Raw genomic sequence first — 27,952 nt, 5'->3', positions numbered from 1 at the left:
CGTCGCCACCCTCTCTGACGTAAGCACGCTGCCTGGGCCCCGCCCATCGGCCCTGCCTGGGCCGGCGCCACCGGGGGGCGGGGCCTGGGCCGGGGCGGGCGCGCAGGTGCCGTGGGGGCCGCGGGGCTGGGCCGGGGCCTCCGCCGCTGCTGGAGTTCGAAGGCGAGGCGGCCCAGTCCTCCTCGTCGGTGAGAAGAGCGCAGAACTGTACGGCGAATACAAGCGGTTTTTTTTCTTATCCTGTTTTTAATTAGAAGCAATATGTGTTACATTTTGAAAAACCAAGGGGAAAAGAGTAACTGGGAGAAGAATAAGAACTAGACCTAGCTCCACACCGGTTCTTTGTGCTTGGAATGTCACACATTTCTTAACCTGCGACGTTATCTCGGCCAAGGTCAGTCCTTTGAAGTAGGTGGAAATAGAGGAAACCTGATGCACAGAGAACATGTACCAAAATCGGGAATATGCTGAGCCGTAGAGAATCCCCAACGCTTTCGAAGTATTCAAAGCCCCAAAGCTCTTCAGAGTATTTTCTCTGACCACAGTAGACTTAAACTAGAGATAAACAAGAAAACTGAAACTCCCCAGATGTCTGGAATTGAAACAAAGCACTTCCAAGTATTTTAGTGGGTTGATGGAGAGAGCGCAAGGAAATGGAACTCAATGCCAAAGATAGAAGATATAAAAACTTGGGGGCGTGCAGCTAATACGGTGCTTAAAGGAAATGTTATAGCTTTGTTTATGGCTACGAATGATGATGCCAATTCTTTTTTTTTTTTTTTTTTTTGCTTTTTAGGGCCGCACCCTCGCCTTTTGGAGGTTCCCAGGGTAAGGATCCAATTGGAGCTACAGCTGCCCGCCTGCACCACAGCCACAGCAACATTAGATCTGAGCCGTGTCTGTGACCTACACCACAGCTCAGGGCAACGCCAGAACCTCAACCCACTGACAGAGGCCGGGGACGGAACACACAACCTCTTGGTTCCCAGTTGCCTTCGTTTTTTTTGCTCCACCACAAGGGGAACTTCGCCAAAGCTTTTTCCTAATGGCAAAAGGGCAGAACGTTAGTTTTGCATCCATGTATGCGGGCCCCTTAGTGCATCGTTTGGCAACAGTGCGCGATAACAATCATCGACTGTTATTTATTTACTGTTGTTGTGTCGGTGATACTAGTTGGTGTCTGAGAGGCAGTATAGGCTGTGATTAACTTCTGAGCATTGAAGCCTCACTACCTGGGTTTGAATTCAGCCACTTATGAGCTGTGTGTCTTGTACAAGTACTAAAGCTCTCTGTGTCTCGGTTTTCTCACTGGTGGAATAGGGCTAATAAGGAGTAGTTTGTGTTAATCAGTAAATCCATGTAACACTGTTAGAAAACCGCCAGGCATATTGTTAGCTCCGACAAATGTTCTCTTTTATTAGAGTTCAAGGTAAGATATGTTGATAGTTAAAACGAGACCAATGGAGCTCTATCCTAAGTAGACTTAAATGTCGTGTCATGGCCTTGAGACTTTTCTTTAAGCCGTGGCGCTCTAATTTGAGGGCTTACTGTGTGGCCAGGACATTCGCTCTGCTGAAGGCCAGTGTGCACAGGCACTCTCCTCACTGTGGAGGAAGATCGTGCCCGAGAATGCCTGCCACTCCCACCGAGTCCTTCTGGGAGGCTTCTTATACATGTTTTCTTGTTGGTACCATGTGGCACTGGTACCCCTGAGGCGGGTAAGTGGCTCGTGGGATGTCCTGACACAAATGTCCACGCAAGAACAGTGGTAATTAGCTCGACCAGTTGGTTTCTTTCTTGGGAATTTGGAGAGGAACGGAGGGAGCCTGGTATTTGAAATAGAAAGAGGCCCAGAGGTCCTCAGGGACAGAGAAGGAGGACTGGCGGCTGCGCCCTGGGAGGCGGGACCCTAGAGCAGCATCCACAAGTGGCGGCTGCTTGGCTTATCAGCAGTGTGCCCTTGAAACCTGTTGCAAGATGACTTCTGGGCTGAATTCAATAATTTATAACCCGTGTCTGTTCTCGCTCATTCATTTATGTGGCTTAATTTTTAAATTAAGCACTCTTAAGTCTAAGCACATAAATCTCCCCAATTTTGAAATGAATGGACAAATATGAAAAGATAGATATAGCAACAATCCAAGTCTGAATCCTGGGGAGAAAACGAGGTCTGTGAGTTAAAAATTGGAAAGAGCTCCTGGGTTAGACCATAATGGAAAAGAAAAGAATTTTTTTTTTAAAGAATGAATATATATATGTATATATACGTATACATATGTGTGTGTATGCGTGTGCAACTGAGTCACTTTGCTGTGCAGCAGGAATTGGCGCACTGTGTACTGACTATACTGTAATAACAACATGTTTTTAAATGGAAAGAAGTCCTCTGCTTAGGTCTGTAAGTCAATGGAAGCACGAGCATTACCGCTTTAGGGCGCTTCTTACAGATGCTACGCAGAGGGGAGAGGGCCCAGCTCCCCACAGAAAGTCATGGGATTTGGGCACTTTGAGGGCTCTTAGGTGTTTAGTCTTGGTGCTTGACCGCAGAGGTCAGTGGCATATCTGGTAGAGGAATAACACCTGGTGAGGGATCCACAGCTGCTTCCAGCAGAAACCTTGGTGCTGGTGAAATGGCAGGATGGGGAACTGAACTGCCCAGTGGGGGTTCCTGAGAAAAAGGGCAGCATCTCATCTAAGCACCTGTGGGACACATCTTGGGTTTGTTTGACTGGAGGTTGAGGGGCGGGAAATTCTCAAGGAGGTGGAAGTCCTACATTTCACGTGGGCCCATGAGCCAGGAAACCTTGAATTTGTACTGTTGCCATGAGTTAGTCTGTTTCCCCCAGACATTTGAAGCTTGGGGAACTCAGATTGTGCCTTGTTTCATAGGATGACTTCCAGTGATCTGGGATATGGCGAGACAAGAGGGCTCCAGGGAGCATTTAGGGTGAGTGAGATATTTTTTCCCTCCCTTCCGTCCTTCCTTCTTGTATCCTTTTTTTAATGTGCTTTTTAAAATAACTCTAAAATAATGTTGAAGTGAGACTTGCAGGTATTGGAATGGACACGACATGGACGTTTACATGTATCGAGCTCCAGCTGTGTCCCCGAAAACAGAAATGAGTGAGTCATCCTGCAGGTGGTCATCTTTGTGCATCTTCACAGCGAGGTGACATTTGGACCACTCCCCGCTCATCCCCATTAAACTCTCTCTTCTGGACTTTTGGAACAACCCCCAATTGGGTTTTTTCCCTACCTTTCTGACCTGTCCATCCCAGGGGCCTTTGGTAGCTGCTGTTTCTCTCCCTGACAATTAAACCAGGCTTCTTTCTTCAGGTTTTTAAAAAACATATTCCATTTTTACTCTATATGTTTTCATGGCTTCAGCTACTGTCTTTAAGCTGATGACTCACAGATCTGCAGTTTCAGGCCAGATCTCCTCTCTCTGCATCTGGATTCATATACAGAGCTGGACATAGACATCTGGAATATTAAAAATGAACTGATGGAGCTCCCCTGTGGTGCAGTGGGTTAAGAACCTGATTGTAGCCGCTTGGGTTGCTGCGGAGGAAGCTTCAATCCCCGGCACGGGGCAGTGGGTTAGAGGATTGGGCTTGCTGCAGCTCAGGTTCAATCCCTGGCCCAGGAGTTTCCATATGTCATGGGATGGCCATTTAAAAAAAAAAGAACTCACAATTTTTCCTCCTCAATCAGTTTTTGTCACTAACTCCTTGGTCCCTCAGTCCCCTGAGCCTTGGTGTTACCGCCCCCTTTCGGCTGTTTCCTCAGTGCCCTCCCTTCCTTCTTCCCCACGGCCACAGCCCGGTCCTTGCGGTGATTACAACTCTCCCGCCTACTTAGGCTGATCTGAAGAAACAACGAACAACAGACAAGTCATCAGTTTTGTTTGTTTGTTTGTTTTTTGTCTTTTTGCCATTTCTTGGGCTGCTCCCGCAGCATATGGAGGTTCCCAGGCTAGGGGTCGAATTGGAGCTGTTGCTGCTGGCCTACACCACAGCCACAGCAACACCAGATCCGAGCCGAGTCTGTGACCTACACCACAGCTCACAGCACCGCTGGATCCTGAACCCACTGAGCGAGGCCAGGGATCAGACCAGCAACCTCACGGTTCCTGGTCGGATTCGTTTCTGCTGTGCCACGGTGGGAATTCCTTGATATATTTTTTAAGTCCTTTTTTTAAATGTGCAGATTCTCCTCTGTCGCTTTCTTGCATTTTGACTGTGAAAAAACTCAGTGTTTCTCGCAGTTCTGGACGCTGCTGACACGTCACTGTGTCCCTCTGTCCTCTGTTTTTCCAGCATTGGCAGCAGGATCCAGGGGCTTGATCAGACCCCCATGTGACCCCTTTGGCTCAAGGGGAGACCATCTGTCGTCAGGTGTTCTTTCATCTGGAGGCAATAACATCTGCTTTTGTCTTCTTGCTGTCACCAGCCATTGGTGTTTGAAGTCTAAGTCATGGTACTTGCAAAATAGTGTTAATGAGATTCTATCATTTTGTTTCTATATGTTAATTGGAATAATTTTAATAAGAAGATACTCCCCATATACTATTTGATTACCCAGTGGTGCAGTTCACATGGGAAAAGCAAGATAAATGCTTGATGCATTCGTTTCATTTGCCGCGTTTTAAAGTAGCAGGTTCCTCTCCAACCACAGAGGTCCCTTACCTCTTCCTGAGGTCACCAATTCAATTTTAAAAATGACTTTGAACTTCTGAACTTAAAGATATTTGATAATTTTCAATTCATTCCAGGTTTTTGTTTTTGTTTTTTCCCATTGGTGCTCACATTATTCCATCTTTGGTAAGAGGGAGCCTCTTCAAACTGGCTTCTGAGTTCTTAGGACCTCAGTAATCTTGAGTAACTTCTTTCGGTCTGGTGTGCCAAGGTGTTCCTGGCTCCTCCTGTGCATTTACTGCTTTAGATTTGTAGTCATTCATTCTCCCAAGAGCCTTTACAAAGTGGCATGAACCGTAGATAAGCCCAAGTCCTAACGCGCTGTACCCCTTGCCTGCTAAAGGGTGTTGCTCCCGCATCAGTTCTGCAAGGACTGAGTCCTCAGCCACTGCAGTCCCCGGCCTCTGACACACCCCGGAAGGAGCTCAGAGTGGAGGTCAGGACTGAGGCACTCTGGGCTTCGGAAAAACAGGCAGCACAGGCCTTGACTAGTTAGGTATTTTCAGGCGAACGTCTCTGACCCTGATTTCCTGCACTTTGCCATCTTTAGAAAAGCACTAAAATCATTAACGAAGATACCTATCTGTGTCTCATGAAAACAGTAACCTCCTACGGAGATGTGTGTCTGATTTGCACACCCTTCTCCAAATCACGTACTTGAGGAGCTCCTCCCGATTGGGAGCAGTTCCTCAGGCGATCTGAGAGTCTGTCTCCTGCGCTGCAGTCCTCGGTAAGTCCCCAGGAAGACCGAAACTCTCCGCTCTCCTGTCGTGCCCTTCGTCTCAGTCAGCACCTCGAATGTGACTTTTATGAGGGTGGGGTCTTTGCGTATGTGATTAAGATCTCCAGATCATCCTGGATGTAGGGCGGGCCCTGAATAGAATGACGGGTGTCCTTGGAAGGGAAAGGAGAGGAAGGTTTGAGACACAGGCACAGAGGGAGCCACGCGAAGGCAGAGGCAGAGATGGGAGTTAGACCACCATGAGGCACAGAACCCCCGCCCGTGGTGCCACCAAAGGCTGGAAAAGGCAAGGGAGCCTTTGACCTGAGAGTGGCCTACCCTACAAACGTGGGACTTGGGACCTTCAGAACTCTGAAAGAATACATTTCTGCTGTTTTAAGACATCAAGCTTGTGACAGACCTAAGCAATTAATACAGCTTTTGGTATTGGAAGGAGGGGTGCTGTTGCAACAAGAGCCAAAAATATAGAAGTGGCTTTGGAATTGGGTAGTTGATAGAGGCTGGAAGAATTTTGAGGTGTGTGGTAAAAAGAAGCTTAGATTTCCTTGAAAAGATGGTTGGTAAAAACGTGGATCTTAAAGGCAATGCCGATGAGTCTCAGGAGGAGGTGAGGAGGCCAGAGAGAAAGCTTGGATCATCTCAGAGACGGTACGTTACCATGAACACAAGGTTGCTGGAAGTAGGAACGGGAACAGCTCTTCCGCTGAGGTCTGGGCAGGAAATGAACAAGATACGAGACATGAAGGAAAGGCAACCCTTATTACAAAGTGGCAGAGACATGAAGGAAAGGCAACCGTTGTTACAAAGTGGCAGGAAATTCAGCTCCATCGAGTTCTTTCATTGGGTGAAAGCAGAACTTACAAGTTCTCTCTTTCGTGGTCACTGCTCTTGTCTGTCCCATACATGTCCATGCTCTTAAGGGTTCTGCTTTTGATGCATTTTTTCTTAGCCCTTTATGTACCATGATTAGCTTGTAACTGTCTTGATGTCTATCGTTTAATTTCTACATATATGCTACTGGTTTCCAAATTTCCATCCTAAGTTATACACCTAAATATTCAGTTTATTTTTACATATTTCCACCTGGATGTGTCTTGTGATCTTCAGACTCAGCAACATATCAAACCAAGTTCAAACTTTTTTCCTCCAATTTTAATTTTACCCATTTTTATGGGTAGCGCCACCATCCATCTAGAAATTCGAGTCATTTGAGGTAAGAAGTGGAGAGTAAATACAACTTATTTGTTAACCCTGATGGATAAGTAGTGGCTCCTGGGAGAGCTGATTTGAGTTGTAAAGAGTATAATTATTAATTAGGGATGTCTGCTCTGAGCTGGGGAGCAGCATCCTAGCTCTACTCATTTGCAGTCAGGCCCTAGATTCTTCCCTCACCTCCCTTCTTACATTCAGGCAGTCCCCATGTACTGTTGGATTCTGTCTTTGTTAAGTTTCTCAAATGCTTTCCTTTTTTTCATTCCTGTTGTCACTGCTGTGGTTGAAGTCCTCAGCATATCTCACCAGCTACCTCTGGTCCCCACCTTCAACCCACAGTTCAGTCTCCACCTCCGTGCCCTTTAAAACCTAAATCTTGGGGAGTTCCCGTCGTGGCGCAGTGGTTAACGAATCCCACTAGGAACCATGAGGTTTCAGGTTCGGTCCCTGCCCTTGCTCAGTGGGTTAACGATCCGGCGTTGCCGTGAGCTGTGGTGTGGGTTGCAGACGCGGCTCGGATCCCGCGTTGCTGTGCCTCTGGCGTAGGCGGGTGGCTACAGCTCCGATTCAACCCCTAGCCTGGGAACCTCCATATGCCGCAGGAGCGGCCCAAGAAATAGCAACAACAACAACAACAAAAGACAAAAAAAAAAAAAACCTAAATCTTGGGAGTTCCCATTGTGGCTCAGCGGTAATCAACCTGACTAGTATCCATGAGGACTCAGGTTAGATCCCTGGCCTCGCTCAGTGGCTGAAGGATCCAGCGTTGCCCTGAGTTGTGGTGTAGGTTGCAGATGTGGCTTGAATCTGACATTGCTGTGACTGTGGTATAGCCTGGAAGCTGTAGCTCTGATTCAGCTCCTAGCCTGCGAACATCCATGTGCTGCACCTGCGGCCCTAAAGGGCAAAAATAAAAATAAGAATAAAAATAAAATCCAAATCTTATTTTATGCCTTGAACAGAGACAGGTGAACCCATAACCCCTAGCTGTACAGGATATACTTCAAGCCCTTTAAAATAATGAACCTCAAGACCTAGTCTCCTCCTTAAGATTGAGATGAGCCTTGTCTCTCCCAGCTCCCTTACCCACCAGACACACGTGACAAGTGGGACTTCTCAATTTCCTGAATGAACCCCATTATTTCCAATCTCCTTGCTTTTGCACCTGCTGCTCCCTCCAGCTGGAATTCCCTTCACTGTTATTTCCTCTCTCTTTGCCTAGGTAAGTCCTAGGAATTTTTCAAGCTTCTGCTGCAGCATCACCTTTGCTGGGAAACTTTTCGTATACCTTATTCCAGACCTGAGTTTAGTGCTTTTCCTCTGTGTCCCCTTGGCACGTATGCAAACTGTAAAATTGAATTTACCGCACTTCAGTGGATACGTTCTTTCTTGTAGGTATTTATTATCCTTTGAGGAGTCTTTATTCTGTTTGTAGTTCCAGTGCCTTAGGTGTTCAATGTCTTTTTTTTAAATCAACTTTTTGGGAGGTTGCCGTAGACGCGTATGCAATCGTAAGAAATGGCAGGGTTGTACCCTTTCCCAGTTTCCCTCAGTGGTAACACTGTAGCACAGTGTCACAGACGCTACTGAGACACTGACGTGGTCCAGGTCCAGAATATTTTCATCACCCCAAGGATCTCTCCTTTTGTCTTTTACAGCCATACCTACTTCACTCTTACTCTCATTCCCTTAACCTCTGGCAACCATGATTTTTTTCTCCATTTCTATAATTGTGTCATTTCAAGGCAATAGTCATATAATAATATGAATGGAATCATACCTTTCTTTGCATGTAACCTTTTGGAGTTGGCTTCTTCCACTAAGGGCAATTCATTCAGGTTATTTCATGTATCAATAATTTGTTCCTTGTAAGTGCTGAATAGTATTCCATGGCATGGAGGTACCGTTTGTTTAACCAGCCACCTGTTGAAGGACACTGGGGTATTTCCAGTTTGAGGCTATTACAGACATAGCTGCAGTGAACACTAGTGTACAGATTTTTGTATAAACATAATTTTTCATTTATTGGGGACAGACACCCCCAAACGCAATTATTGGGTCATGGTCATATGGCAATTGCATACTTAGTTGTATACGGAACACCAGTAAATTTGTAATGAATAAGGAAGGAATGAATAGCATTGCATCAAAATCTTTAGAGTGAATATTAGGATCAATTAAATCTGTTTTTACAAATTGCACAGTCAATCATATTAGCCACAAGAATGGTATTCTAAATACACTGAAACATACTGTGGAGCAGAAATCAATAAAGCTTAATGTGATAAGCTTATTCATTACTCTAGGAGTCAGGGTTTTTATCCGCAACTGTTTCCAGCAATAAGGAGGTTAGATTTCTGACAAATGATGTGCAGACACTGCACTAGAATGTTTAATCTCTAAATGGCTATACTTTGGAAATGAAAATTGCATTTAAAAGCCCCCACAGATGATAGTTTTTGGTACTCACTAATGTACATTAAACATGTACCCACAAGTCCTTTCACATTTTTTTTCTATTTTTTATAGTGCTCTACTGGACACCTTAACGATGCTACAGCCTAGGTAGCATTCTCATTTCATGTTGAGTCTATCTTCTCATTTGAAATTCACACCCAGCACTTAGAATAAGGTTTTTCAGGTATCATGGAAGGAGCCTGTGCTCTAGACCCAGACAGACATGAGGCTGAATCTGAGCAGTATCACTTACCGGCAAGTTACAGAATCTCTCCTGGATTTTATTTCCTCATCCGATAGGTGGAGATTATTCTAAACAGCCCACGTGACACCACAGGGCTCTCAAGAGAAACAGAAAATAACTTGTACAAAGTGTCTCCTGTAGAAAAGGCATGGAGAATGCTCTGTTCCTTTCTCCTCTGGATTTTTAATTATCAGAGGAATAAATTCTCAAGGCCTATTTATACAGTTTGTTCCTGTTGTCCAGGAGACTTGAAGGAGTAAGTAAAAAAAGCAATCATGTTCTAAAAAAAAGCAGTCAGATCCAAGGAGATACTCAAGGGTAGTTGGTACAGCCTGATAATAGGTCTTCTACAGACTGGAGGTAGATATTAATATAAAGAAACACAATTTGTGCCCCATTGAAAAGGTGGACGTCTTGGAACATAAACCCTATCTCTATATTTCTTGACTTCTTTTTTCTTGGCAATGAATATACATCCACTACATTCCATTCCACTAAGTGAAGGAACTGTGTTTCTTAATTTGGACTAATGTATTTTTTTTTTTAATCTTTTTAGGGCCACACCCACAACATAGGGAAGTTCTCAGGCTAGGGGTCGAATTGGAGTTGTTGCTGCCGGCCTACACCACAGCCACTGCAGCACAGGCTCCAAGTCTCGTCTGCAACCCACACTGCAGCTCACGGCAGTGTCAGATCTTTAACCTACTGAGGGAGGCCAGGGGTCGAACCCGTGGGTTGAGTTCTTCACTGCTGAGCCATGACAGGAACTCCTGGACTAACATATATTTATTATTAGTAATTAATGCTATCAGAAGCAAGATCACCACTGACAGAGCCCAGAATTTTAAACAAACACCAACTTGCAGAATGGCCACAAGAACTGGAGCTCCCGCTGTGGCACAGTGGGTTAAAAATCCGGCATTGCAGCAGCTGTGGTGTAGGTCGCAGCTGTGGCTCATGATCAGTCCCTGGCCCGGGAACTTGTATATGGCACTGGTGCAGCCAAAAAAATAAAATCAGATTTCTTGGAGAGATATCACCATTTATAACAAGCGGGAATAGTAGCTCACTAATCATCTTGTATCTGATTGGAATTTATAAAATTGGTAAGGATTGTAAATCGATACCTTAGTAGATTTTTTTAAAAAATATTAAAATTGAGAAGGAGAAGTGGTAGCCTTTCTACCTGACTACTTGCTCTGCAAAATTTAGGACAATAAACCTAATTGACAAAAAAATGCAAGTTGCCATAATTTTGTACTTTTCAATGGCATTTTGGATTATTCTAGAGAGGCTTTTTATGTCAGAAGGGATAATGAGAAGAGACATTTACCGGAAATTTAAAGGAGCTACTCCATAATACAGTGATTGGGCATACATTTCAACTCTATTGAGGCTAATAAGAAAATCTGTTTAAACAGGGGTGTAGGAATTCCCATCGTGGTGCAGTGGAAACGGCTCCGACTGGGAATCATAGGGTCACGGGTTCGATCCCTGGCCTCACTCATTGGTTTAGGATCTAGCGTTGCCGTAAGCTGTGGTGTAGGTCGCAGACTTGGCTCAGATCTGGCATTGCTGTGGCTCTGGCCTAGGCCGGCGGCAGCAGCTCCAGTTGGACCCCTAGCCTGGGAACCTCCATATGCCTCAGGTGCGGCCCTAAAAAAAGACAAAACAAAAAACAAACAACAAAAACAGTGGTGTAAAACAGAAAAGTGAAGGCTGGCTCTACTCTCTGGAGGACTAGGTACCACATGGGGGACAGAGGGCTATACCAGGCTCTGCCCGACTTGGAATATCGTCTCTGTAGGTCCAACCCAGAGGTCTCAATGATGATGGTTAGTCTTCTTCAGGGAAACCCCGTTAAAACGTGTTCAGATTACCTTGGTTCTGCGATCCCTTAGCCCTTGGCATTGAGTAGTTAACTAGATCAGCTACTTGCTACCTGAATCAGAAGATGGAGAAAATGAAGCACAGGCGGTTTTGTTGGGTGCAGGGAAGGTTATGGGACGTTCCTGGCATCTAGTGTTTACAAGGCAGAACAAAAGAGGAGCTGAAAAAAAAGAGATGGGACACAGGAAAAAGGAAGCAGGAGCACCCTGGAGTCTGGCAGGATCAGCAGACCGTAAACTCCCCATGGACAGGAAGCCTGCCTGGTTCACCGTTGCCCACCAATGTGTGGAGCCTGAATACTGTAGTGACCGGAACATGGTGGGTGCACAACAAATATTCACTGAATAGATGTTCTAAAGTGGGGAGCCGTGTCTATTCTGAAAGGAGAGGCAGAGCTCCTTACATTAAACTTACATGCCCGATGAAGTTTGCCTAAACGTGGCTCTGCTGAAGATTGCAGAGCCACGGTGTGGATGGGAAGCTCGTGGAATTTCTTTCTATAAGTCTTTAAAGACAAGGCCGATTCTCATTTGTCTGGAAGCGTTTCTCTGAAGAGCAGAAGAATGGTTCTGAGTAATTTGAATAGCCTCTGACCCTGTTTTTTTCATCCTTGGGTTTTTTTTTTTTTAATTTCAAGAAACGCATCGCAAAGGCATTCCAACCGCATCACCTTCACACAAGTGAAGAATCATCATTTGTTGAGAGTCTTTCGTATGCCAGGCAACGGGTCGAGTTTGTAACCTGTGCTCTGATGAATAGTTTGATTTTTGAGAATGCCCGTGGATTTTAACGTGTAGTGACCCAGGACTCCTGCAGGTGTCACTCTTTTCCTGCAGAATGTTACCCGTCAACCCCTGAGCCTTAGCACTGAGATAGGGCCGAGAAAATGATTTTAAAGTTGGATCCTGCTGTATAGCACTGGAAACTGTATCTAGTCACTTATGATGGAGCAGGATAATGTCAGAGAAAGAACGTATACATGTATGTGTGACTGGGTCACCTTGCTGTACAGGAGAAAACTAACAGAACACTGTAAACCAGCTATGGTGGAAAAAATACAAATCATTAAAAAAAAAATAAAGTTGGTACATTAAGGTTTAAAAAAAAATCAGTTTGTTACCTGTACCTGAACTGAACTTCCTAAATATGAATCAGCGTGATTGCTAGAAAGTTAATTTAAAAAAAACAGAAACCCTGGTGATTATGTTCACATATTTTTTGAATGGCTTTGCGGTTTTAGCTTATCTTGAACCTAAAAGAAGATAATTTGTTGTCCTATCTTCCTCAGGAAAACTGAAACGGAATTTTTCTTGAAAGGCAAGCTATAGCCCCCTAGATGGATGAAGCTTCTCCCCGCCCCTTTTGCCTCATTTTGAAGCACCCTCTCTACCTCATTTTTGACTTCTCTTCCCTCTCCTCACAGGGGCTGGTGTGGCTGAGCTGGGGTGTGGGGAGGTGACTGGTCAAGTCCGTCTGGTTCCTGGGCGGGGGCGGAGCTCTTCAGCCTCAGGTGCCTCCACCTGGGCCTCCGCTTCTCCTTCCATCTGTGGCCATGGCCGGTGCTGCCTGAACAGCCCTTCAGAAACGTGCAGGACAGGGTAGACGCCTAAAGCAGAATTAGCCACATAACCAGAAGGAGCAAGTTTTTAATGGCTCTCCCTTGATAGTTACTTGTAGGCTTTCCTGGCTTTCCTGATGATTCTGGGCAAATGCACAAAATCTTTTTATCCCTGCAGCTCTGTCTGTGGCTCTGGTGAGTCAGTGTGTCATATTGGGGGCAGCTTCCGATTAGCTGGCACACTTCTGAGACGTTTGGGGTTTTGTATCTCAGAGCTGTGAAGCTTTACCTCTTTCATCTGACCCTTGGGTACAGCTCCAAAGCAGGCCTTCCTTGAGAGTGGTCTCTTAATTATCCACATCTGAATTAAGGGGGAAAGAAGAGCAAAATCTTAGACATGGCTTTCTTCTGAACTATAGAACCAGATTCTCTGGAGAATTTCTAAGAAAGAGGAGTTACCATCATGGCTCAGCGGTAAGGAATCCGACTAGCATCCATGGGGTTGTGGCTCCTGCTCAGTGGGTTAAGGATCTGGTGTTGCCGTGGGCTGTGGTGTAGGTCGTAGACACGGCTTGGATCCTGCGTTGCTGTGGCTGTGGCGTAGGGCAGCGGCTGCAGCTCTGATTTGACCCCTTAGCCTGGGAACCTCCATATGCTGAGGATGCGGCTTAAAAAAAACATTACAAGAAACAACATTGATTCTTTCCCTCACTAAGATTTGAGAACCTCCAAACTGCAGGGCTCTCAGGAGCCAGCAGTCCCTGAGCACAGATGACAAGTCTGATTTGGTCCTCGCCGTCCCCTGCAATCCCTGCTCACGGGGGTGTCTTCAGGGCGCGCCCACATTCCTTATTCTCAATTAAGTTTGTCTGCAGAGCCTTTATTCATGATAGATGATCTGAGACTCTCCCAGCAGTCAGTGCATTTTCATAAAGTTGCCACTGCAGTTTTCCGGGGCCTCTGAATTCCAGCATGTTTATGCTGGATTAAGCCTGGTACAGTCGGGACCCTCTGCTTCTCTTTCTCCTTTCTCCCCGTCTGTCTGGTGGTGGTCCTGGCCACCCCCCCTCTTCTTCTTCTCTCTTACTTTTTTTCTTTTTATGGCCACATCTGTGACATTTGGAAGTTCCTGGGCCAGCAGTTGAATTGGAGCCGCAGCTGCAGGCCTACGCCACAGCTGCATCAACACTGGATCTGAGCCGCATCTGCGACCAACACCACAGCCCGCAGCAATGCCAGATCCTCAACCCATTGAGCCAGACCAGGGATCGAACCCTCATCCTCACAGAGACAACATTAGGTCCTTGACTCGCTGAGCCACGCCGGGAACTCCTTCCCCCCCTCCCCTCTCTCTTCTTTTCTTTACCTAGCAAGAAATGACCCATTAAGATCTGATCCTGTGTCATTCCTCAGGGAAGGACTCCTCAGATCCTCTAGGAAGAGGAGTTCCTGCTGTGGCTCAGTGGAAACAAACCCAACCAGTATCCATGAGGACGCTGGTTTGGTCCCTGGCCTCACTCAGTGGGTTAAGGATCCGACGTTGCCGTGAGCTGTGGTGTAGGTCGCAGACACAGCTCGGATCCCGAGTTGCTGTGGCTGTGGTGCAGGCCGGCAGCAACAGCTCTGATCCGACCCCTAGTCTGGGAACCTCCATGTGCTGCGGGTGAGGATAGAAAAACCAAATACTCAGGAACAGATGGGTGATCGCCCGGAGCAGGGTACTTACTGCCTCGCTCTCTAGTTTGTTTGTTTCCTTTCAGCTTCTGAGACGTAGTTTTCATCTTTCTTGTTCTCTGGCATCAGGCCTAGGGACTAAGACATAGGAAATGCTTACTAAGTGTGTGCAGACTCACAAAAGGATTTTTCAAAAGTCCCACCTCCCATTGCAATTTCTGTAAATCAGTGTATAGCAAATATTAATAAGCTCCTTGAGCATAAGGCCCATGAATGCTTCCTTTTAACATGAAGAAATCAACCTATAAATGACAATGGTCTTGTTTTACTTCTGTGTCCCGATTTGAGATGCTGTTATGTGGCACCTTAAGGGGAAGGGCCACATCTCACTCACGTCCAGCTCTTGACATAGTATCTGGTACATAATAGCGCTTGCTACGTGTTTGCTGAAATTAAATTCAAGAAGCTACCCAAGAATCACTCTGCCTGAGCTCACGAAGTACAGGCAGAAAAGGTAGCCTCACGTTTACACAGGCAGCTGGAATGTTCTCCCGGACGGAGTTAAAGGGTTTGTCCTGGGCGCGGCGCTGTGGAGAGGGGAGGCGGGACTAGAGCCCGGGACTGCTCAGGTCTGGAGCAACCGCTCAGCAGCAGGGCAGAGACTGGGTCCTGTCCCGGGTCCCTGGCTGGGGAGCCTCCGTGTGAGGGGTCATGGATCTCATTTGCCAGAGACGACCGTTCGATACATGTGTCATCTCCCACCAGGCAGTTTCGCGTGCCCATCCTCTAGCTGCGGGCTGGGGGGAAATCGAGGGGCCTCAGTAAAGACTCACGTCATTACGTGGTGTTTTTAGTATGTGCCTCCTCTGTCATCGGTGGAGGGAAAAAACCTTTTGTTGACCAGGTTGTAGTGCAGCCTGTCGCGGGTAGGGGGCAGTGCTGGCATACGGTATATGTGAGAGAAGCCGAGTCGCAGAAGAGGTGACGCATTTAAGTAAGGGGTCTTCGGGAGTCAACTGACTGAATTTTCTTGCTGCAGCAGCAACCACTGCCAGCCCCAGCACTAGCACCAGTATTAATGACTACTCATTTCATGGCTGGTGAGTGGCAGCATTGATCTTTTGAACCCAGGTCTGCTGACTTTTAAATTGGTATTTTTTTTAACCACGCCATAATGTGATTTCTTTCAAAAGATTTTTTTGTTTGTTAGACGTAGTTACACATATTTTTCCAGATATAAGAATAGTAAATTGGGAGTTCCTTCTGTGGCACACTGGGTTACGAATCTGACTACAGCAGCTCAGGTTGCTGCAGAGGTACAGGTTTGATCCCTGGCCCCTGCACAGTGAGTTAAAGGGTTCAGCGTTGCTGCAGCTGCAGCTTGATTCCATCCCTGGCCTGGGAGCTTCCGTACGCTGGGGATGCAGCCGTGAAAAAAAAAAGTAGATTATCCTTATAAAATTCAAACTTGAAGAAGGTAAAAGTTTCCATTTTTCTAACTCCCTTCCATATACAAGTAATGTCAACAGCTCAGTATATATTCTTATATTTTTTCCTATGTATAAATTTACATATATATATTTTACTGGTAATAAAAAGCATATTATGGATTTTTCCATTGAAAGCTTTATGCAGAGCGGACCAGGACTTGCTCAATGCATACCTAGACTAGTATGTTTATGCACAGCTTTTTGGAGCTAGTATATGTGGTTACGTTTAAGTGTTGGTCCTGCAGCTCCTAGCAATTGTTTTTCTCCTGTTCTTTTCCATATTAGCGCTGTTGTGATTTCAGCCCTTTTAATTTGTGACACATGGTGTGATTCAAACCACTGAGTCTTAGCATCTGTCAATGATAAGATCATTCTTTTTAGTGATATAAGGATGGTTGCCAATAATGTGGCGAATTTGGCTTTTCCTTGCTGTGTGGAAAAAGAACTTGTGGGTAATATGGTTTTTTTTCCCCCCTACTTAAGCTTCGGTCAGTATCCTGAAGTCTCTTAAATTTCCACACAAAATTAAAGCTATGGCGCTTTTGGATTTTCTGAGGCAAAACTATTTTTCTCTGTCTCCTACATTGGCATTCTAAATCGTTTGTGTGGCACTAGCTGACACTGCTCTTTGACACCTGGGGATTTTGTGTGCTGCAGTCATAAGGAGGAACAGGGCAGTTCCATCGGTGACGGCGTGAGCAGTGGGTGGGGCCTGCGCGGCTGGAGCCGCGTTGGGGCCACGGATGTGCTAAGCGGAGCTCACATGAGGACGCCCCCTGCGGAAGAGCAGCGACCCGTCTTTGATACTGCCCCTGATGTTATTTATTGAAGGGTCTCGTTCTGTCCTTTGAACTCTCTTACTCTGTTTAGTACTACTTATTTTTCATGTCATGCCTCTTAACTTCAGTATTTGTATGTACGTAATTTCTCTCTCCATCTACATATAGATATACACTATGCGAATATAGTTGCAGTATATTATATACACACACACTTTAGTAGTATAGTGTTACCTGTTTATAAATAAGGAAATATGCATTTTTGGTATTGGGTGTGTGTGTATGTATGTGTGTGTGTGTGTATATATATATATATATATATATATATATATGCTCAAGTTTTTTTCCTGGTGGTGGTATATGATTAAAAATATTTGAGACCACTGTACAATATTATGAATTCCTTGCTGACAGGATTCATAGAGTCTCCTCTTGATGCTCCTAATTGTGAGCCACAATGCCTGGCATCTAATAGGTGGTTAATGAGGGTTGTTGGCTGGCTGGCTGGATAGAGAGATAAATGGATAAATTGTGTGATTCCATTTCTCTTTGTGAGTAGTCACCATTTAGTAAAAACTTCAGCTACTAAGGACACTCCTGGGTGATCAAACGACTAAACTCTGGTAATTGATTGGCGTGCTTTGTTTGGGTATGTTAAACACTGATTCAACTTGCCGTATTTCTCAGCAGTCCACCAGATCGATGGATTACCACAGAATAAATACATGGTGAATATGACCGAGAAATTTTTAGGTAACTCTGCTCCCCGGATGCATTTGTCTTAAATATTGTCAGAATCCTACCTGCGGTTTAGCGATGCCATGACCTCCACAACCTCTCTGTTGAGAGTTATTTGTATTTCTTCTCCCTTTGCTGAAACGGTCTTGTGGTGAGAGCAATACCAGGCGTCATCAGGGATGCAGAAGGAGGGAGAGGAGCCCTAAGAGGGTTTGTGTGGCTCCTGGTCACCTGAACGGTGGACCCCACTAACACTAGTCTTCTCCCTCCCAGCCTTCTCAGGGAACAGCGGTGGGATGGAGGGTCCCTGCCAAGCCGTGGTGCCCCTGACTCTGGCTTCCTATCCCCGCTGCCATGGCAGATTCTTTCCAACGTCCCTGCCTTTTTTGATATTCATTCCCACCTTCCGTGTAAAACAGTCCCTACAGTACATAGTGGGGACGCGAAAACCGCTCACCACACGTACCTTCCCTCTGTAACTTGTGCTGTGTGTCTGCAGACGTGCTTGTCCTGGGTGCTGGAGGTGGCAGGCTGGGGGCGAGCACCAGCGCACTGCCCGTTCTGCTCAGCACCACCTGTCTGCCTGTTGCGGGGGGAAGGGGGATCGTCTTCCTCAGCTTTTCTTCTTCTTCTTCTTTTCACAGCCACACAGGTGGCATAAGGAAGCTCCCCGGCTAGGGGTCAGATCGGACCTGTAGTTGTGACCTAAACCACAGCCACAGCCACACTGGGTCCTTAACCCACTGAGCGAGGCCAGGGATTGATCCCGCATCCTCAGACACTATGTTGGGTTTTTAACGCACTGAGCCACAACAGGAACTCCTGTGTTCCTCAGCTTTATTTTCTTTATGATCCTCCTTCCTGTGCAAATACATAGAGACCAAAAGAAGGTTGGCTGCTGTATAAACCCCATCTTCTTGCCATCAGGATATCCCACATCAAGTTCGGCTTGGTGCATTGCTGATGCAACCTTCGTTGTGCATTAAAAATAGAGGAAATACAAATTGCTCTAAGTGTGGGCCTCTGTTGGAGACCTGTGAATTATGTGAGTGGGTAGTTTCTAGGGATAAGACCATTTTTTGCCTCTTGTGCTTCTTCTTTTGTTTGCCCTGCTCAAAATCATATATTAGACAGGAATGCCTCTCAGTGCTGGTGCCATGAATGATATTCCTGACTAATTTTGCAAGAGAGAAGAAAGCACATTGAGGCAGAGTGGTCTCTACTAACAAGTGAGATGGAAGTTATTCATACTCTGTTCTTTTCATTTTAACTCAAGGTAGTTAATTTTTCCAAAAAGTTTTTAGGAACCAATTATATGTGTCAGTGACTTTCCTTTAAAGCGGATGGTTAGCCCATGTTACGATACAGCTGTTTTTTATGCTGAGAGGAGAATCTAAATCTTCCTCAGAACCATAGCAGAGAAATGGTTTACTACTTGAGATCTAAAATGTATGCTTATTAGCCATTACTGGTGAAATTACACTTTTCCCCCCCTTTATTGTCTATGATTGGTGCAAACTGTAAGCCACAAACTCAGGCAGGCAAAAGATAGAATTGTATTTTTCTTTTTTTGTCTTTTTAGGGCCGTTCCTGCGGCATATGGAGGTTCCCAGGCTAGGGGTCGAATCGGAGCTACAGCTGCTGGCCACAGCCACAGCCACGTAGGATCTGAGCCGCATTTGCAACCTACACCGAAGCTCACAGCAACGCTGGATCCTTAATCCATTGAGCGAGGCCAGGGATGGAACCTGCGTCCTCATGGATACTAGTCATATTGGTTTCTACTGAGTCACAGTGGGAACTCCAGAATTTTATTTTTCTAGCCCTTGGTTAGCTTTAGAAACAACCTGTAACTGGGTTAAATAGTGTCTCTACCCAAGTTCATGTTTACCCAGAGTCTGTGGGTGTGACCTTGTTTGAAGACAGGGTCTTTGCAGAAATAATCGACTTCCGACGAGGTCATACCGGGTTAGGGTGGGCCCTTGGAGCAAAGGGGAGGCGTTAACACAGACAGACAGGGGAGAGAGGTGAAGCTGGGGCAGAGTGGAGAGTGCATCTCTAAGCCACAGAAGGACAAGGGATGCTGGCAACCATCAGAAGGTGGAAGAGGCAGAAAGATTTTTCCCCAGAGGCTTCAGCACTGCTGACATCTTAATTCAGACTTGTAGCCTCCAGAAGGGTGAGAAAACGAGTTTCTGTTGTTTTAGACTATTCAGTTTTTGGTAATTTATTATGACAGCCCTGGGAAACTAATACACAGCTTCTTTTTAAGATGGAGTAGCAGAAAATTAACCTCATAAAACTTGGGGAATTCCTCCTCTTTCTCTGGAGTTGCCATAAGGAGCAGCAAGATGTGATGCGAAAGTGGGGACCCATGGAAAGTCAGATCCATGATGCCACTGGTGTCCCAGTGCTGTCTCCCAGTTGGCCTGGTCCCCATTAGTGCCCCTCTCTGAGTGCTGCAGAGGTGACCTTTGCTCCCGCCTGTGCGACCTCTCTAGTCTGGCACTTCGTCCACTCTTGAGTGGCGTGACCAGCAGTTACTGTGTTTCTCCCATGCCGAGCTGTGATTCGTGAAGGTAGAGTCTGCAACTGTTGTTGTTGTTGTTGGGTTTTTGGGTTTTTTTTTTTTTTTTGTCTTTTTAGGGCTGAGCATGCAGCACGGGGGTGGAGGTTCCCAGGCTAGGGGTCGAATTGGAGCTGCAGCTGCCGGCCAACACCACAGCCACAGCAACACTAGATCTGAGCTGCATCTGCGAGCTACGCCACAGCTCATGGCAGTGCCCGGGTCGGTAACCCACTGAGCGAGGCCAGGGGGAGAACCTTCGGCCTCATGGATACTATTTAGATTTGTTTCCATTGTGCCGCAGTGGGGCTCCCTGTTTTCTTTTCTGAGATATTAACATCTCCCAGGACTTTATCAGGACAGTAGATTGCAAATCCCCTCTGTTCTTTAACCCCACAAACTTATTTGGGGGTGTTGCCGCCTGTCCAGAACTTGGCCCAAGGAGTGACTCAGAGTTTATTACTGATGTATGTTCTCCTTATTGGGGATTATTTTTCTAGCCTTATGTGGTGGGAAGGGAATGGAAAATTCTTGCTCATTTGTACAGCTTTCTCTGCGATCTTCTGTCCATGTCTTAATTCTTCCCCCCACTCCCAAGAGCCGAAATCAGTGACTCTGAACTGGAGGTGGTTTCCTCCCTGGGGGTCGTTTAGAAATGTCTGGAGACATCTTCGGTTGTCAGAACCGGGGAGCGGGAGGTCACTACTGGCGTCTGGCAGGTAGAGGCCAAGGTTGCTGCTAAATGCAGAGGACGGCCCCCAATCCTTCCAATTCCTCGTTCATATAAATAAAGTACTTACATTAAAAAGCAAATAGAGCAAAGCATTTGGGACTTCTGATTGGCTAGATAGCCAAATCACCTGATTTAGGAGGGGAAAAATGTCTACTTTGGAGCCCAGCCTTTCTGGATTCCCTGGAGGTGTTATATGTCTTAGGCAAGTACCCATTTTAGCTAATTTGTGCCAGGCTGTGAAGGATGTTGGGCTGAGAATGTATCAACGTGGGTTCCAGTCTTGCTTTTCCTACCAACTGCTTAAGCAGGCAACTGGGCCTCAGTTTTTGCACATGGCAGAGATTTAAGCTAGGTTATCTCTGAAATTCCTTCCGTTGATTTCCCCCCTATGATCTAGAAACAGATTGTGAACAGAAAAAACTTTTAACATATAGAGTCTTAGAGGTACATCTTTTCTTCTTACAAATTCTTTGGAAATACGGAGACTGCCAGCCATCCAACAAAGTGTATTCTCCTCTTCTTCCACATGCCAGTAAACGAGAGTAAAAGGAGAAGCTTCTGTAGTACGAGACCCACCAGTGCAGTGACTTTAAAAAAAAAACGCAGCCAGACCATATTTCCCACAATCCTCTGCATTTGGGTGTGATTAAGTTCTCGCTAACAGAGGGCGAGCAGGCGTCTAAACTCTGCCCTTTGTCCTAAGGTAGTGCGTGTGACTCTTTCGTGCCTTCCCTTCTCCTCCAGCTAGAATCCCTGGTCTTTCGGTTTCAAGCCTGCGGGTGAGAATGGAGCCCGTGGAGCAGCAGGATGAAAGGGACCTGGAACCTCAAATGTTGGAATAGGGCAGAACTGTCCCACCAGGTAACAGTGCTGTCCTCAGTGCTTTTTGATGTTTAAGACACAATTTTATTATTATTTTATTTTATTTTAGTCTTTTTAGGGCTGCACCCACAGCATGTGGAGGTTCCCCGGCTAGGGGTCTAATCGGAGCTGTAGCTGCCAGCCTATGCCACAGCTCACAGCAACGCAGGATCCTTAACCCAGTGAGCAAGGCCAGGGATTGAACCTGCATCCTCATGGATGGTAGTCAGATTCGTTTTTGCTGAGCCACAATGGGACCTCCCTCCCTTGTTTTTTTTATAGTCACTGTATTGTCAGCTGTTTTTATTATAGCAGCATAGCTTTTTACCATCATAAATTGAGGAATTCTCTACATAATGGCTGAAACAGAAAATTTCAAAAGAAAGTGCATACTGTTCTACCCAGTATGAGGTGCTAGCATTGCCTCTTAACACTGCATCACCAAAAAATAAGTGAAACATTTTAAAGCAAGGAGAAGATGTGGACAAAACTAGGTCTGTCTCGTTCAGAATCTTTTATCACTTGGCTCTGTACCATTTTCTCGAGTAAATTCTGTGCAAATAATAGTCCTTATAATCCACGTTGAGTTGGCTTTTGTTGTTTTAGGCATGACCTCTGTGGCCAGAGAATGATCAGTTTCTTGATGTGTAGTTTCTCAAGCTTTAGACTTAGTGTGTTGTCTTTCCTGCTGTGTTATTCCTCTTATAGTTCTCTCTCTTCCTGGTCTTCATGCGTTTCTGCGACACAGGGCGTGTGGCTGTTGCCCGCGTCTCTATGCACAATTGTTTACTGCAGCCACTCGGAAAGAGCGCGTTACGCTGCCGGAAGGCAGACGCAGAGGTAAAGGCGATGGTTTAGATCATCTTGGCCTTTATTGGAAAGACGATAACTTCTTGCCAGGATTTTAAAGAAGTTACTACTGTCTAGCAAATGTTCTCTTTGGCAATTTTTATTGTGACTCATCTGCAAATTACAAGTAGTAATTCTTAAGTGGTAGTTCAAATATTATCCTAATCCTAACTCTGAACCGTTTTCATGTGAAATGAGAATTTCTTGTTTTAACTATGCAAATAGGAAGTATTTTGTTGGGATATATATTAATTGAATTATCAGATCATGAATAAGAGAAGGACTATAAATGGAATTTATTTATTATTTTAATTTTTTAATTTTTGTCTTTTAGGGCCTCACCCAAGGCATATGCAGGTCCCTAGGCTAGGGATCGAATTGGAGCTGCAGCTGCCAGCCTACACCACATCCACAGCAACGTGGGATCTTAGCCACGTCTGTGACCTACATCACATCTCACAGCAACACCGGATCCTTAACCCACTGAGTGAGGCCAGGGATCGAACCCACATCCTCATGGATCCTAGTCGGGTTCATTAACCACTGAGCCACAAAGGGAACTCCCTGAATTTAATTTTATATATTTTCAAATGTGGACAAATAGGTTTATTTTTCTCCTAATGATTTTTTTCTGTCAGAGGTAAAGTTGATTAGCTTAACTATAACCTGAATGAAAATGAAAATCTTATCAATCTTTCTTCTTAACTTTCTTTAAATGGACCCATCTTATATACTTGGTGTAGGAGAGCTTGCAATATGGCTGCTATTTGAAATGAAAATCCTTCCCAGGTTAATAAAGTGATTTGTGTTAGAATATTAGATCACTGACTTAAAAAAAAAAATGAACTGGGGGTGTAACTTCCCCCAATAATTTAAAATTGGTTCTTTGGAAAGAAAACATGTTAGCATGTTTTAATCTTGATATTAGTTCATGCGAGCCTGTGTAATAGATTTTTGTTTTTCAAGTGACGAAATGAGAGTTGAAATCCATACTTGCTGTGGCTTCGTTTGGATTGACCAGGAGACCCACCTTTCTTCTGCGCTTCTGAGTAGGCAGCTGTGGATGGTGTCACAGGAAGCAAATCCCCAACTGGGAACTTTTTGGAGTTGTTGCATTTGCTCTGTGTGCTCTCTGTGTTTTGATACACTGAGCAAGGAATGTTGATGAGACATGAGGCAGAACAGCTTGTTCCTCCACAGCTATTTTGACTTTGCAATGCTGGCAGTAGAAAGAAAAAAAAAGCTTAGCGTGTTAACTAAGCAAACACATGGGGCTCGGGAGAAGGCTGGGGAACAGCTAGGCTATTCTCGGTACCAAGAACCCTGTTGCCCAGGAACTTTTAATTCCAGTTGGCGGATGCATAGGACTTGGAGTTCTACATCTGTCTCGCCGTCCTTTGTCTCAGGGGGTTCACAGGAACAAATGGTGTTGCTGATGAAGTGAAGTTCAAGTTGTTGGATAATCAGATGTCAGCACAGAGAGGATGGCTTGGAAGAAGAGGTGCCTCAAAGGCTTCGGAATGTGGTTATGGAAGCCAAATGAGTTAAAATAAGTACCATGCTCCTTTAGGTGTTAATAAATACAGATTATCCTAAGGAAATAGACAATGTCAGAGTTCCTTTTGTGGTTCAGTGGGTTAAGGACCCAACATTGTCTCTGTGGGAAGCGGGTTCCATACCTGGCCTCACTCAGTGGGTTAAGGATCCTGCGTGGCTACAAGCTGTGGGTTAAGTCTCATATTCGGCTTGAATCTGCTGTTGCTGTGGCTGCCACAGCTGCAGTTCCAGTTTCACCCCTGGCCACGGAACTTCCACATGCTGTAGGTACGGCTGTAAAAAGAGAAAAAAAATGAACTAGAAAATATCTGAAGAGGGTTGGTTTGATTCGAGGCACTTCTAGGGATTTTAGAACAATGTGGATTATGAACTTGACTTTGTGAGTTATTGTTTGCTGTTTTTGACAGAGGTGACAGCGTGGCAGCTTTGCACCAAGGCTTTAAGAGGCGTGGCAAGCTTCTACCTGCCTTTCTCAAGCACCTGCAGTCTGCCATGAGAAGAGCATGCCAGTACCTTTTGCCTGGGTTCCAGAATCACAGATACAAGGAACCAGCCTGAATATTGGCCAGACTGAGCCTAATTCAGCTCAGCAAATCCACTGCTAGCCTGTAGACTTCTGAGGGAGAAAGCAATGTTTTTTTTGTTTTGTTTTGCTTTCAACTATTGAAATTTGGTGGCTGTTTGTTATGCAGTGTTATTACAGCAAAACCCGACTAATACACTTTTATTAGAGGCCTCCAATTTCAGGCCGTTGGGATGTGAGAACCAGAGCGTGTCTGACACCGATTGTATGAGAGGAAGCACTATCACTCCTGTGGTTGCTGCAGTGCAGTCAGATTTACTGGCTACAACTTCAAAGTTTCTGACTCCTCTCTTCACTTTAAACTTGGATGGAATCCCAGTGGCCTGGTGTGACATCTGGCATCTTAAGTGGCCACGTGAAGAGCTGGGTGACACTGTTCAGAAGTGCAGTGCGCTAACTCCCACGGAGCAAACTTTGATCCATGGGAAACTGAAGATGGGAGGGAGAAGGTAAACATGCCTGCCCCCTTCTTCCTCCTTCCCATGGACAATCCCAACCGCACGACCGCAGAGCTCATCTGAAGAAGCCACGTGTGGCTAAGCAAGTGCTTCTGCTGAAAGATCTCCCTTGTCTTTTTCCAGCTCATTGTGAAGCCATGGCCAGCAGGATAACAAGTCCATCCTTTCTTGCCTCATTTCCCTTCTTTCCGTACGTTCACCAGCCTGGTTTTTAAGTCCCAGCGAAAGCACCAGCACTTAGTCTTGATCCAGGCTCTGTTTTCTAGAGACTCAAGCTAAGGCATAGACCTAGACCATCATGGCAAGAGGAAGATGATAAAAGTGATGGTTATGGTGATGTTGGCAGGTGCCTGTTGATGTCCACTTACTGTCTATCAAGCAGTATGGTGACTGCGTTGGATAGGTTTCATTTAATAGTCATTACAACTTATACTTTATAATATAATAGTATAAGTTATATTAACTTATAACTTGGTAATATTTTTACTTCATTTTATGGAAGAGGAAATCAAAGCTTAAAGAGGGTTGATTATTTGGCTAAGATCGCCTGGCAAGTAAGTGGAGCTAACACATGAACCCAGATATTTCAGATGTCGTATCTTATGAGTTAAGCCATTAAGTGGCACAGATACACTATAGCATCAGTAATGCGTGCTGAATTGCAGTGTCTGTGTGCTCCAGAGTGTCCAGTACAGTGTACTGCATATAGAATTCATTCTATATGTAATTTATTGATTTTATAACTCTATTAGGCTTCGAGTTTTTAATAATATTCTAATAAATCTAGAATCATTCTGCTAGCATTCATGGATTGACAGTTTAAAAAATTAAACTATAAAAATGGTTTTCTAATTCAAAATACGTTTTGTTTATTAAACATGGCTCTTATGGCTTAATAATAAAGCATATTTTGAATCAGAAGACCTTTTAGAATTTTGTAGGGCTAGAGAGAGACCACAATGATGATCTTGGTATTTTGTTGGAAAGTAGTAGCATGCAGTCGAACCTGATGGCTTGGAATAAAAGAATATTTATTACAGTTGGAATAACCTTTTTTTTTTTTTTTAAACACTCCTTGTTGCTTCATGGAGGCAGCTCATTGTAGTGGAGAAATAGTGAACTGAAAATAAGTGGACCAGAATCCTGCCCTTGAGCTTTTCAGCAACAAGCTTATGATTTGGGGAAAGTCAATTTGGGCGTGAGCTTCAGATACATCATATGTAAAATGCAAACTAGTTGCAGGCTCTTTCTACCTCTGGTAACATTAGTGATCTTGCTGAAGTCACTGGGATTCTACATCCAGACAGCATCTGAAGAGGGGGTTTTGATGATATGCGCTGCTCTTTCCTTCTTCTGAGACTTGTCTTTCTCTCTCTCTTTATTTCTTGGCATTTCAGATTACTTGTTCTTAAGGATTCAGTTCAATTACCTGTGTGTGTGTGTGTGTGTGTGTGTGAGAGAGAGGGAGAGAGAGAGAGAGAGAGAGAGCGGCGAGCCAGCTAGCATCTTCTCTGGCTTTCCCTGACAGTATCCTACTTTTTATTCCTGAGCAACATTGCATACCTGTGCTATAATTCTTACCATCATATGTGATTATTTGTGTCTATGTCTGTCTCTCACTAAACTGTGGACATTTCCAAAACCACAGCTAAACCTTTATGATACTCTGAGAAGAGAATCAACTGCAGTGGTATTACAGAAGCTACGTCTCTTCCCCCGTCCCCAGATAAATGCCTTATGTACTCATAGACTCTAAGTAGGTATAAGCACTTTGAGGGCAATTTTCGTCATCACCAAATTCCACTTTGTAAAGACAGACTAACTCACATGCACAAGGAAACGTGTGCAAGGCTGCTTATTTAGATGAAGAGCTGAATTCTCCTCCTCTTCCTTTTCTTTCTCCTCCTCTTCTCTCTCTTCTGCTAGAACTCCCTTAGTACGTCTTTCTTCTCTACCATCAATGCTGGGACCACCACAAATGCTGCCACCACCACCACCACTGCCATCAATAACCTGATGTTGCTGCCACTACCAACGACAAGGGATTATAAAGAGCTTGTTGTATTGAAGAAGGGAGTGAGGAGCCAGTATTGTGGAGGCAGTAAAGAGACTTTAAAACAATATTTCATAGTTTAAAAGGACAAGACATGCTTTGTTTTTTTTTTCTTTTCTTGGACTCTTCGCAGCATATGGAGGTCCCAAGCCAGGCATGAGATCTGAGCTCAGGTTTAACCTACACTGCAGCTGGGGCCACACCAGATCCTTTAACACACTGTGCTGGATCAAACGCACATCCTGGTGCTACAGAGATGCCACCAATCCCATTGCGCCATAGCAGCCGCTCCAAGACATTTTTTATGGCCAGCAGTTTTATTTGTTCTTTCTGTGAAATGTTTACCAAGTCAAAGATTATGAAAATATATTTTCCTGTGCTTTCTTCTAGAAACTTCGTGGTTCCAGCATTTGTCTGAGGATCTGTGTTGCACGTCACATCAATTTTTGTGCATGGAGTGAGGTAGGAGTTGAGGTTTACTTTCTTTCCCCACATGGATATCTAATCGTTCCACTACCATTTGCAAAAAAGGATTTTCTTTCCCCAGTAAATTTACATGGTACCTTGGTTGACAATCACTTGACCATATATGTTGTGAGCATATCTCTGAACTGTCTATTCTGTTCTATTTGTTCATATTATTATTACTTTTGTCTTTTTGGGGCTGCACCTGTGGCGTATGGAGGTTCCCAGGCTATGGGTCGAATCGGAGCTGCAGCCGCTGGCCTACGCCAGAGCCACAGCAACACCAGATCCGAGCCGCGTCTGTGACCTACACCATCGCTCAGGGCAATGCCAGGTCCGCAACCCA

General features: G+C 45.1%; 1 long non-coding RNA gene across 1 annotated transcript; it reads left to right on the top strand.

The window, feature by feature from the left end:
• The first annotated feature begins 122 nt into the window (after positions 1–122).
• LOC125138066 (uncharacterized) lies at positions 123–27,601 on the top strand. The gene is made up of 3 exons (XR_007137571.1): positions 123–394; positions 2,890–2,947; positions 27,532–27,601. It is a non-coding gene; the product is annotated as an uncharacterized LOC125138066 (long non-coding RNA).
• Positions 27,602–27,952: the final 351 nt, after the last annotated feature.

The sequence above is a fragment of the Phacochoerus africanus genome, chromosome 10 (assembly GCF_016906955.1).
Source record: "Phacochoerus africanus isolate WHEZ1 chromosome 10, ROS_Pafr_v1, whole genome shotgun sequence".
Lineage (NCBI taxonomy): Eukaryota > Metazoa > Chordata > Mammalia > Artiodactyla > Suidae > Phacochoerus > Phacochoerus africanus.
This window is presented reverse-complemented; position numbering and strand designations above follow the sequence as displayed.